The sequence below is a fragment of the Sus scrofa genome, chromosome 6, assembly GCF_054392235.1.
Source record: "Sus scrofa isolate SSC_HxYL_T2T_F1_AM1 chromosome 6, Sscrofa_HxYL_maternal_Yorkshire_Landrace_v2.0, whole genome shotgun sequence".
Classification (NCBI taxonomy): domain Eukaryota; kingdom Metazoa; phylum Chordata; class Mammalia; order Artiodactyla; family Suidae; genus Sus; species Sus scrofa.
The window spans coordinates 102,001,910-102,014,519 of record NC_139388.1 but is presented as its reverse complement, the minus strand read 5'-3'; positions in this window follow the sequence as shown (position 1 = coordinate 102,014,519).

Below are 12,610 nucleotides of genomic sequence, written 5' to 3'. Positions count from 1 at the left end.
CAGAGCCTGGGATGTGAAAACATACTCTTTACTTTTCTTACTGCTTCTCCATCTGCCTCTACGTCTGGTGTTTTCCCCTCCATTTGACTGTGCAGTTTAACTGGACTTGAGAAATTTAATACCAGTTCTGATCACTATTTAATAAAATCACCTCTCACTTTCTGATTTACATAACAATTGCTTCCTCCTACATTGATCCAGATATCAATGTGTGATAATCGCATCATAGAAAATGTGATAATAAAAGGAATTCGTGCTTTGTATTCCTACGTTCACATTAGAAGCCACCCTGACCTCACCCAGGCCAGACTAGACATCTTTAATTTAACCCCACAAATCCCTTTAAAAAGCCAGATGAGGGGCGTTCCCATCATGGCTCAGTGGAAACGAAACTGACTAGTATCCATGAGGACGTAGGTTTGATCCTTGGCCTTGCTCAGTAGGTTAAGGATCCAGTGTTGCCATGAGCTGTGGTGTAGGTGGAAGATGTGGCTCGGATCCTGTGTTGCTGTGGCTGTGGTGTAGGCCAGCATCTACAGCTCTGATTCGACCCCTCACCTGGGAATCTCCATAAGCCTTGGGTTCGGCCCAAAAAGACAAAAAAAAAAAAAAAAAAAAAAAAAGGCCAAATGACTAAGAAAGCCACGTGGTCCTGAACATTCAATTAAAAGAACTCATACATTAAGATACAACAGACAATAAAGTTAGTTGTGAATTTACACCATAGTTCCTGGGACTTGAATAGTTAAACTCCACAATAGCAATGACATTAGGTTCTTAGTAGAGTCATCTGGATGCATTCATCGTAAGGAAATGCTTTTCCTGACCACTAAGATCACATAAGCAAAACAGGATATGCACTTAAAAGCCAAAGAAGACCCTTCTCTCCCAGGGTCTTGCTCAGCCATCAGTAAGTGTGCGTTTCCCTTACTAACTAATTCATAGACTTTGAACATTGGGAAGTAACCCAGGCATCATGCACCCAGGTGCCAATTCAAACCAGAAACTCGCCCACCCCCCTCCCCTGAATCTTCAGGGAAATCTCTAAAAAGGAAGACATTTAGTGTCTTGTTTTGTTGTGTTTCTCTAGATAACGAAATGCCTACATGATGAAAATAAATCCAAAATGATGTTAATAAAAGTGAATGGATGTGAAGGTTGTAAACAAATTTGATCATAAGCAAGTTTAAGTGTTAGGAGTAAAATTGTCTGAAAAATATTCAAGAAACATGTATTTGGCTTCTGTTTGACAGAGAGCACATTTCAGACAGCTAATAGGACTCAGTTTGCTCCTCTCAGGATTTATAACGTGGAGGCTACACGCGAAAGATATTTACGAAAGGTTATTTCAAGCTAAAATCTATGTGCCATCAGAAAGGTACAAATAAAGGGTCTCGGGTGTTTTGAACAGAGAAAATATGCTTCCTATTGAAGGGAGGAGGTTAAACTGTTAAGAAAACATTTAAAATATTGGAATCTCATCTTCCCAAAATACATTAATTTAATGAATTGTAAAATGGTAACATCAAGATGCCAGAAAATGTAATGAATCACTGGAGCTGGGTACAAACCACACACATAGGAGGTGCCAGGTAAATCTTGGTTCCATGACTCCATGAGGAGAAACGTTAGAAATAAAACAGAGGCATTGTGCCAAACGTGTATCTTTACCTGAAATACTGTGACCTTGAAAGAAGCAGCCTAAGTAATTGTGGAGACAGTCAGATCGTCTAACAAGGCAGATAAAAAATAATCAGGATCTTTTAGAGCTGATCTTAACATCCTTACTCTCCTCAAGCCCACTTTAATTCCTACAGAAGAAACATCTCAAGTTTTATGTCAGTGAAGCTTCCTGGACATTGAAAAAACATCTAGAGAGAGTGAACCTAGATTAAACCATCCTGCTGGATTTAGGACAATTGCCTTCCTTTTGCGGGTTTTTCTGCAACTTCCCTGAGAGCCCTGGAGGCTGAAACCTTGACAGCACTGAGCAGATTCTGCGGGCAGAGCTGGACTTTTCCTGAGCATCTGCTCTGCCGGTCCTCTGCCCCGGGATAGGTTATGCGAAGACTTAACTCAATTTGCACAATGTCTCAGGAGTGGACCTGGAGATAAAGATTTGAGCCATTTAAGGGTGGAGAACATCTCTGTGGGAGGAAGGAGGCGGGAGAGTGAAGGAGCGCCCAGGTGTGCCTCATCAGACCAGTCGCCCCTGAGATGGGGACCCTGGGGGCCAGGGCAGCACAGGTACCTCAGCCATGGGGGGGGCGGGCACCAGGTATTTAGCTGCCAACCCCCAGCAGCGGTGAGGACCACTCCCCAGGACATTAATTCCCCCTCTGATTCCTTCCTGCTCTGTGAACAGGGCAGCCAAGGCTTTGTTGACCAGAAAAGACCTTCTATAAAGAATGGCCCTGAAGTTCCCGTCATGGCTCAGTGGTTAATGAATCGGACTAGGAACCATGAAGTTGCGGGTTCAATCCCTGGCCTTGCTCAGTGGGTTGAGGATCCAGCATTGCTGTGAGCTGTGGTATAGGTCACAGATGCAGCTCAGATCCCATATCGCTGTGGCTCTGACATAGGCCGGTGGCTACAGCTCTGATTAGACCCCTAGCCTGGGAACCTCCATATGCCACGGAAGCGGCCCTGGAAAGGCAAAAAGACCAAAAATAAATAAATAAATAAAAAGCCCAAGCAGGCACACTGAGGGGTAAGAGCCAGGTGACACATCAGTTGCTCAGGGGTGTGCGTGACCCATCAGAGAGGGCAAGCTTGAGGTCTGAGAGTCGACGAAGAGGCCCCTAAGCCCCACCTCCAGCCACGCCAGCCTCTATTACACAGCGCCGGTGGGCAGCCACCTCCTCCAGCCTCTGTTTCCTCCTCTTCCTGCTGCACAAGGAGGAACACACAGACTGTCCCTTGGCCGAAACCAAAGCCCATGCAGCCTCCCAGAAGCTGTGCTAGCAACACCCCTGACATACCACAGGGGGAAGGAGGACCAGGCCCAGGCACACCCACCAGGGTGCCAGCAACTGCTCAGCCCTGGTTAAGCAATGAAAGAAAAATTATGACATTGATGCCAACAAGGCTGACAACATTGCTTGGAGTTCTAAAGGCATTCTGAAATAATCCTAAAGCCTGGCATGGCTTGTCTGGAGATTTAAAGAGAGAACTTGCCCACTGATAAGCCACTGTCACAGTACACCGTGACTTTCTGAAGCATCCAGCCCATGGCAGGTACCTCAGACATATAGCAGCCAAGTTATGAAAATGTCCAGAGAAAAATGACACTTCTGTTCACCTTCTCATAACTACAACAATGGTGTCATCTCTTAAAATGTATTCCTCTGTACATATGCAAACACAGAGAAGCTTGACTCTCCTAGACTCAAGGAACAAGTCTCCATCTAGGCTCAGAACTTCTGAAAAACATTTCACTTTCAGAGCTGTGACCTAGCAAAATTCTGGAAGAAAAGATGTTCTCCTCATGCTTCCTAAGCCTACAGCAGAGACCTCAGCAAGGTTTAAGGTCTGGGCGCCCAGCAGGTGCTTGGCTCATAAGACACATAACTGGAAACTCTTTCTGAAGATGCTACAAATAAGTCAAAATGTTGTTTTTTTGTTTTGTTTTGTTTTGTCTTTTTTGCCTTTTCTAAGGCCGCTTCCTTTGGTATATGGAGGTTCCCAGGCTAGGGGTCTAATCAGAGCTGTAGCCACTGGCCTATGCCAGAGCCACAGCAACACAGGATTTGAGCCGCATCTGCAACCTACACCACAGCTCATGGCAACGCCAGATCCTTAACCCACTGAGCAAGGCCAGGGATTGAACCCTCAACCTCATGGTTCCTAGTCAGATTCGTTAACCACTGCGCCACGACAGGAACTCCAAAATGTTCTGTTCTTATGTGAGCTTATGCAGGTTTTTTAATGTATATAAGTTGTTTGTTTATCCTTATTTATTCAACAAATATTTATTGGCCTGCCTACAATGAGTACCCATCCCTGCAGTAAATGTTAGGTGGGCAAGGGTGAGCAAAGTCAACCACCTCTCCCACTTGACTGCTTAGCACTCCAGCAGCACACCATCCCTGCCAGAAATCCCCATGAAGAAAGCAGGCTGTGTCCCTAGGGCTTAGATTTTTGAGCCCAGCCCCTCAGTGGGTACCCAGCATTCTCAGTTAAAGACCAAGCCCTTCCCCTGGCTGGGAGCATGTTCAAGAATTCACTTTAGGTAATTTTTCAGAAGGTGATCCATTGAAGAAGAGATGCATACATTGGAAAATATTTTATTTCACAACCCTGTGCTAACAGCACCTAGAGGTCCCCACATGGCTTTATGGAAGAACATGCAGAGATGCTATTCGGATATGCAAGTCAATTCAGCGTGGAAATCCCAAAACAATAGTATGGTAGTTCCTAAAAATTAGGGGAGTATAATGTGGAGATGAATGCAACAAGAGGAAAACGTCCCGATGTTTAAATGCAACAAATGCAAATGTGCATTTTGGGTTTAGAATATTTAATATTTAAAACCTGGAGGAACTGAAAAATATTTCAGGAATACGTCACATCCTCATGTCAGTGGTCCTGCATCCTCGTTGCTGTCATCTGACAAATCACAGGTGAACAGATGTTTATATTTGCAGGAAGCAATAGTGTTCATTCTGTTTTTGCCCAGTCATCAGTGTTTGTCTAAGTCAGAAAGCTTTTCTCTTTCCTTGAAGATACCCTGGTTTGTTTATTTGTAAGCCTAACCCAGACACCAGCAGATGTTTTAAAAATGTCCTCAGTTTATTTCAGCCAATTAAGGATAATTTATTCATTCATGGAATGCTCAGAGGAAAAAAAAGCACTCATTCACCCATTCGGGAAAGCGTTTACTAAGTGTTTTCCATGTGCCAGGCACTGTTTTAAGCACTTCAAATGGGATGTGAGCAAAAAGTCCCAGGGCTCACAGGGCTCTTAGGCAGAGTCCAAAGGCCTCATTCTGGCCCCCAGTCGACCTGCAGACTTGCTGCAAGGACCAGGGAGCCCTTTACACATGGGGACCTCAGGCTCCACCTGTATAAAATGGAGAACTGCTGAGCTCCTGTGGTTCTACCCTCTGAATAGAACCCGTAGAAAATGCCCCATGGAGGTGAAGATGCTATTATTAGTAAGAAATATTTTCCTGAGTAAGGAGGTGACTTTCCGCAAACCCGCTCCATTCTTTCCCTATACCCTTCCGAGATGATGAAGGTAAACAATCTGTGTCCCCAGGATACGGCGTGGACAGATTCTGACCGGTTTTCAACTCAGCAATCTTAAGTCCTAAGCAACTGATGTATAGATCTGCCTCAGAAATACTTTCATGGGCAAAATAAATAAATAAATAAATGAAAGGTAACATTAACCACATGAAACCCTTCAACTGCTAAAACCATTTGAAATATTCAAGTCACGTCACCAATATCAAGCCAAAATATATGGTACTTTCTAGAAGATAAATTACATGCGGCGTGGGATTTGTCTTTTCTTCTGTCTCCTAATCCCGACAGTTTATACACTACCTGTATGCAGTAGACACGATAAATATCTGCTGATTAAATATTTTAATGGAGATATAAAATATGTATTTTTTATACACGTGAACTTGGAATAACTGCTAATTAATATAAGTCAGTCGGTAAGTCCAAACTCTGGAGGATATATTCCAAGTAAAAATGTGGATGTTTAAAGCATATCCCCCACTTCTTCTTCTTCTTTTTTTTTTGTCTTTTTGCCATTTCTTGGGCTGCTCTCACGGCATATGGAGGGTCCCAGGCTAGGGGTCTAATCAGAGCCATAGTCCCTGGCCTACGCCACAGCCACAGCAACACCAGATCCGAGCCGCATCTGCAACCTACACCACAGCTCACGGCAACACCAGATCCTCAACCCACAGAGTGAGGCCAGGGATCGAACCCACAACCACATGGTTCCTAGTTGGATTCGTTAACCACTGAGCCATGACAGGAACTCCACGTATCCTCTTTTTCTAATCCGAGTAGAAAGGGGTTTCCTGGAGGAGCCTCTATTATAGGAGCTGTTTCACGAAGGAAAGTGGGAGTTAGGAAAGATTCCAGACATTATGGCTTGCAGAGTTTTCCAAGTCAAAGGGAAGGAGAGTGGAAGAATCAGAGGAGGGTCCGAGATGAATAAGCTGCCTGTCTCTTCCTGCTCCTTGACAGTAGGGTTTTAATGGGTGTTTCTCATATCTTGAGTACCCTATGCTTAGAAGGTTTGGGACTGAAGATGTGTATGTTTCCAGGACAGCTGAACAAATGAATGAATGAAGAAGAGAGAGATACATTCAATCAAAGCAACCAAGAACAGGTCAGTACTCCCAGAATCTGAAAAACAGAGCCACACACGTTTATTTGATTACACCAGCTGATGAGCAAAGTGGCTTTATTCCTCAGATCCATCTCGGGTTTAGGGGGACAGGCCAATTCAAAGTCAATATGGCAGCAACTTCCAACACTCTGAGTCTTTGCAAAGACTGAACACATCACACAGATCGAGGCCAAGCACATGAAGCTGTATTCCTAATAGCCAACTCCTTGTCAGGATCACTAATGATCACAAGGCTTTGCTCAGCCATTCCCCTCAAGTCTACATGCTATTCAGCATCACAATTTAACTTTATTTTATTTAATTTTCTTTTTAGGCCCGCATCATGGCATATAGAAGTTCCCAGGCTAGGGGTTGAATCAGAGTTACAGTTGCTGGCCTACACCATAGCCACAGCAATGCAGGATCCGAGCCACATCTGTGACCCACAGATGAGAAAGCAGATGAGAAAGCAGGAGTTCAACCGCCCTGGAAGGCGGTTTGGCAATTTCTTCCAAAGCTAAATATGACCTTACAGACAACTGAGCAATCCTCATCTTAGGTATTTGCCCAATTGAGTTGAAAAGATGTCCACATAAAACCAGCACATGACTCTTAATGGCTCTTTTATTTATAATCGCCAAACGGTGAACCAACCGAGACGTTGTTCCATTAGGTAAATGGATAAACCAACTGTGATACCTTCCCATGGTAAAATCCTATTCAGCAACTTGAATAAAGGCCTTGTAAGGGCCCCACTGAATTTTAAATGCATATTGCAAAGTGAAGGAAGCCAGGCTGAAAAGGCTCCACACTGCAGATTCCGTATCTCTGACACTCTGGGAAAAGAAGAACTACCCAGATGGTAAGCCCATCAGTGGTCACAAGAGTTTGGGGGTGGGACGAGGTAGGTGGGGACAGATAAAGCACAGGGGATGTTTTTGGGTGATGACACTCTCTGTAGGGGTTGATATGTGACACTACACATTTGTAGAAACGAAAAAACTTTAGATGGAAAAGAATGGAACTGAAGGCATACACACTGTTTAACTAATCAATTAAAATCAGTAGATAAAGGGAGCGCAGGCTGGAGAGGGGGCCGTGACTGGACCACATGGATGAAACAAGCTCACTGAAGGGATGGAGAGTGAGAGGCGCTGACCTCACTTTGGAAACAACTGAAGCAATAAAGGCCATGTGAGCTAAGAGTAAGCCCTGTGCCTAGGTGGGGAGTTTCCCACAGAAGAACAAGGTGAGGAATTGTTCCCTGCAGCAGATGCCAAAAACCAGCTTCCTCCGTGCTGGAGAGAGAGGTCACAAACACACACAGGGAGGAGACAACAGAGATCCTGCAGCAAAGGACCGGGGCTGAAGGCATTAGTACAAACTCATGAACGGCTCCCTCTCATGGAACACAGAGCCGAGCAGAAGGACTGGCCCAGAAAGCTGAGGCCACCGTGTTCTAGGTGGGGGTGCCTTGTCTGCTACATAGCAAGGAGCCTGAAGATGTTCATCCTGACCTAGATGAGTAAGGGACAGTGACAGCCCTCACGCCCCTGGGAGTTTAAGCAATTATATTCAAAGGCATTGTCACTCTGCCTGTTTAGCAATGGAGAGTGGGGGATGCTTCTTCCTCATGAGAGTTTCTGAAAGAATTTGTGTAAAATTGGTATTACCTCTACCTTCAATACTCAAGAGAATTCACTGATGAAACCATCCAGGTGGGAAGCATTCTTTACAGAGTATTTCAGATACATCACATCTACATCCTGGTAGACAAAGAGCTATTCATATTTTTACTATGTCCGTTTTACTGTGTTGTTCTGCAAGGAATTTTTTCATTTCATCTAAGGTAAGGCATTTATGGGGATAAACTTGTTTGCTGGGAGCCGAGAGGATCCAGGGACTCGAAAAAAGGACCTTGCCTGACAGCAGAAAAACTTGAAGCCAGGTTCTTAACGAAGGAAGGGAGCTCACCAACGGTACAAGCCAAAGGTGGGCCTCTGGTCAGGACGAAAGCCTGCCTGAACGGTACAAGCCGAGGGCAGACCTCAGGTTACACAGCTTTCATTTTGATGTTGATGGGGAAGAATTGGGGCTTTCCTGGGAAAACAATTTCCATGTTTGCGATGGAGAACATGGATTGTTTCTCGGATGACCTAGTCTTTCCTGCTGTTTTATTTGTTATTCAGTTTTTCCTCAGTCTTTCCTGATCATTTGCTTATTATTCTTATTTTCCATTCTTATTTTCCTGTGGTGATTTGTGATGTAACAAAATTACAACAATAATATAATAAGAATTTCATCCTGAAGGACTTTCCCCTATTTAAATCCAACTTAACTAAAACACGGTGTTTATCTACTAACTAGTTATACAGTAAACTTTAGAGTTAGGATTTTAATGAGGATCATAGAAGTTAAACATATATTATTCTTGATCAAAAGACACCCAGCTATGAGTTATAGAAGCTTTTAAGTGATAGCTAGTTAAGTTGGTTTATATTTTCTTACACTGTCTCCTTGCCATAACGCTTTAAAGATAAGCCCCAGTCTAAAAACAAGATTTGTGAATGCCAAATTCTTGTGTCTGTGACCTCTTCAACTTGTGGAGACTGGCTGGCCATGGGATGATTTGTACTGAGTCTCCTCCTTTCCACATGATGTGTTGTACCTAATTGCCCTTAAATTGTACTCACTAAATTTAGTTAAGATAAAGATCTTAGAACATGATGTATAGCTGCTGTACCATGTAAAAGTTAACCAATGTACTTTTAACACTATGATGTAATCTGTAGTGAGAAACTGTCTATATAATCAACCACTTATGCCAATACAATTTGAGCAGTCCAGCGCCCTGAAAGAAGGGACAAAGAGGCTGTCTCCGTTGCAAAAGCCGACACGCGTCCCTCTCCTTTGGGAAAAGTATACACTCCCTGGCCGCCAGAGCTGGCCTCCGGCCCTTGTTCACAATATTCCCTTATATATTTTCATGTCTGTAACATCTGCAGTAGTAGTTCCTCTTTTATTCCTAATATTGGAAATGTGTGTTTTTTCTCTTTCTTTTCTTAACCATTCTTACTCCAGGTTTATCAATTTTTATTAATCAGACCCCGAGTCCCCATGAACCCACCGGACATAATGTACGTAGAAATGCAACCGTGAAATATAGGCCTGTCCACCGCATTGCTCTTTTCCATTTAGTCCCATGAGCAAGATGGAAAAGATGTGACTCTGCATGTTGGAGAATGGGGGTGACCCATGTCAAGGCTCTCACCACAGAGACAGGGGCAGAAACGTCACCCATCTTAGTCCCGGGGAACGTGAGATCCCAGCCCACAGACAGATGCGAGGGAGGTGGCTTCTGCCAATTCCAGCTCTGAGGGCTGGAGAGATGGGATGTGCGGGTATGCGCTTAGGGTTGCTGCTGTGCTTGGAAGCAGTAAAAAGGCTTCATAGGTTATTAACTTTCAACAGTTGGGCATTTTTAGCTCGAAAAATTACTGGAAGAGGCGGCCTAGCCATGAATGTCTTCTTTATAACATTCCACTAGAGCGAGGGTCAGCAAACGTCTTGTCTACAGGTTGGAGGAGGAAATAGCTGAGGCTTGGCAGGGTGGGCTTCTCTGTTACAGGGACGTAACTCTGGGGTTTAGTGCAAAATCTGCCAGAGACAATATGTCAACAGATGGGTGTGGCTCTGTTCCAATAAAACTTTATTGATGTACACAGAAGTTTGGACTTCATATCATTTTCATGTATCATGAAATATTCTTTCTCTTTTGATTTTTTTAAACCATTTGAAAACGTACAAATTATTCTGAGCTTGCGGACCACACAAAACAGGCATGGGGCCGATCTGGGTGCCAGGTCACAGCTCACCAGCTCCCAGGCTAGAGCATCCTTGGGGCCCCGGCGCAGGCTGCCCTGGTGAGGTCCTCTGGGTGTCTCTGAGGCTCTGAGGTGGCGGGAGCAGACTTCCTCTCCTTTGGCGCTCTGAAATTCTAGCGTGTTCCAAGTCAGTGTGAATGCTGGCAGTTGTGGCCTAGTGCACGTCAAAATGAGGCCCCAATCTTTACTCAGGCTACAAGGCTGCCCACCACCCCACCCCACCCCTGCCGCTGCCACCACCCCCAGAAAATGGCCCCAGCTGTGCACTGACCCTCGACTCCCCTCCCTCCCTGGTAGGTTGTGCATCAGCAGGAAATGCACAGAGGGGGCAAGTGCTACCCTCAGTCTGCGCCCAGCCCGCACCACCTCAGCTGAGAGGGGGGCCACAACCCCGGGCAGTGTTGCAGAGGCCACAGGAGGGCAGCCTGCCCCCCAGGACAGGAGGAGCAGGAGGGCAGACAACACTGAGGGAGACAGGGCAGCGTGAAAGGATGGAGGACTTAGATTTGAAAGACCCAGAACTCCCACTCTCGTTGAACTCAAGGCAAATGGCCTCTTGGTATCAGAGGGGAGAGGAAGATGCCCTTCAGGCTCCCAGGGCATCAGACGTAGCAGGACATTCCTCGGGCCTGCAGTGTCATCCAGGGCTTTACCCCGAACCCAATGCTGGCTTGAAAACAAGGCAGGCAGAGTCTCTGTACTCATGGGGTTTACAGGGCAGCAGAGAAGACAGAAAATTTAGCAAATGAAACAATAAAGTGTGAGGAGGCCCTGACGGAAGAAAACTGGACGATGCTGAGGACACACCAGCAGGTCCAACGGCTCCCGGAGTCAGAGGAGGTCTCCTTCTGTCCAAGGCGCTGTCCGAGCAAGAGGCTGGGGAATTGAGAACCACAGGCGTCCATGTGCTCACTCGTCCCAACCTCAGCAAACACTCCCATCCCACAGGCGCTCGAGAGCCCAGACCCAGCCTACCTTTCTCAAGGAGGAAGAGAGGACTGGTTAGGATAGTAAAGCTGCAGCTAACCAGTCATGGGTTCCCGGGAGATGGCCTCTTCTTTTAACCAAAGCAGAGCAAAATTAAACTGCTCTCCCCCCAGCAGAGAGAGGGTTAACATTTAAGCCTGACAAGAACACATTTCCGCTAAGCTTCTGAAAAGTTTGCAATTCAGGAATATCGATTTATCTGAAGTAGACGTTAGCCTTTAGTAAGCAATAAAAGAAAAGCATAAACAGTCTCTTCTCTGCCAAAGAATTTTGTTTTAAATCTAAGCGCCCGTACCTGTGGGAAGGCTCTACCCGAGCCACTCATTAGCACCTCCAGCAAGAATCGTGAAATACTTGGGAAAAAAGAAGCACCTGGAAGTGCCTTCAGACACAGAGAATAAACTAGAAGTCACCAGTGGGGACAGGGGTTGGCGTAAAACAGGGGAAGAGGATTAAGAGGAATAAACTACTAGGTATACAATAAGATACAAGGATGTAATGCACAGCACAGGAAACACATAACTCCATTTGAGGTTACTGGATAACATTGGCTAATCTATAAAAATATTGAACCACTGAAATAAAAGTGCCTTACTAATGAGGTGTCAGATAATTGTGATTTTAATGGTATGATTTTGAGTATTAATGATTCTAATTTTCTTTTTTTTTTTTTTTTTTTTTTTTTTTTTTTTTTTTTTTTATCTTTTTGCCATTTCTTGGGCCGCTCCCGCGGCATGTGGAGGTTCCCAGGCTAGGGGTCGAATCGGAGCTGTAGAGTAGCCACCGGCCTACACCAGAGCCACAGCAACATGGGATCCAAGCCGCGTCTGCAACCTACACCACAGCTCACAGCAACGCCGGATCCTTAACCCACTGAGCAAGGCCAGGGACCAAACCTGCAACCTCATGGTTCCTAGTCAGATTCATTAACCACTGTGCCATGACGGGAACTCCAATGATTCTAATTTTCTTGACTACCTGAATCAGAAACCACTAGAATATGGGGTCATTAAAACCAGTTAATGATGGGGACTTCCCTGGTGGCACAGCAGGTTAAGGATCTGGTGTTGTCACTGATGTGGCTCTGGTTACTGCTGTGGTGTAGTTTCCATTCCTGGCCTGGGAACTTCCACATGTTGTAGATGGAGCCAAAAGAAATTATTAGTGATGATTACCGTCTAAAGAATTTACATTATTTGCTCCTTTATTTGCCATCTCTTCCCTGTGTGTGTGTGTGTGTGTGTGTGTGTGTCTCTGCGTGTGCACGTGTTGTGGGGGGGAGCACGATTTAGTCATTTAGTCTTAAACAGGCAATCTCAATGCACCCAAGCCCCCTTCTAACACATCTAACCATATGCATACTAAATTTTTAGGTTCTGCATCTC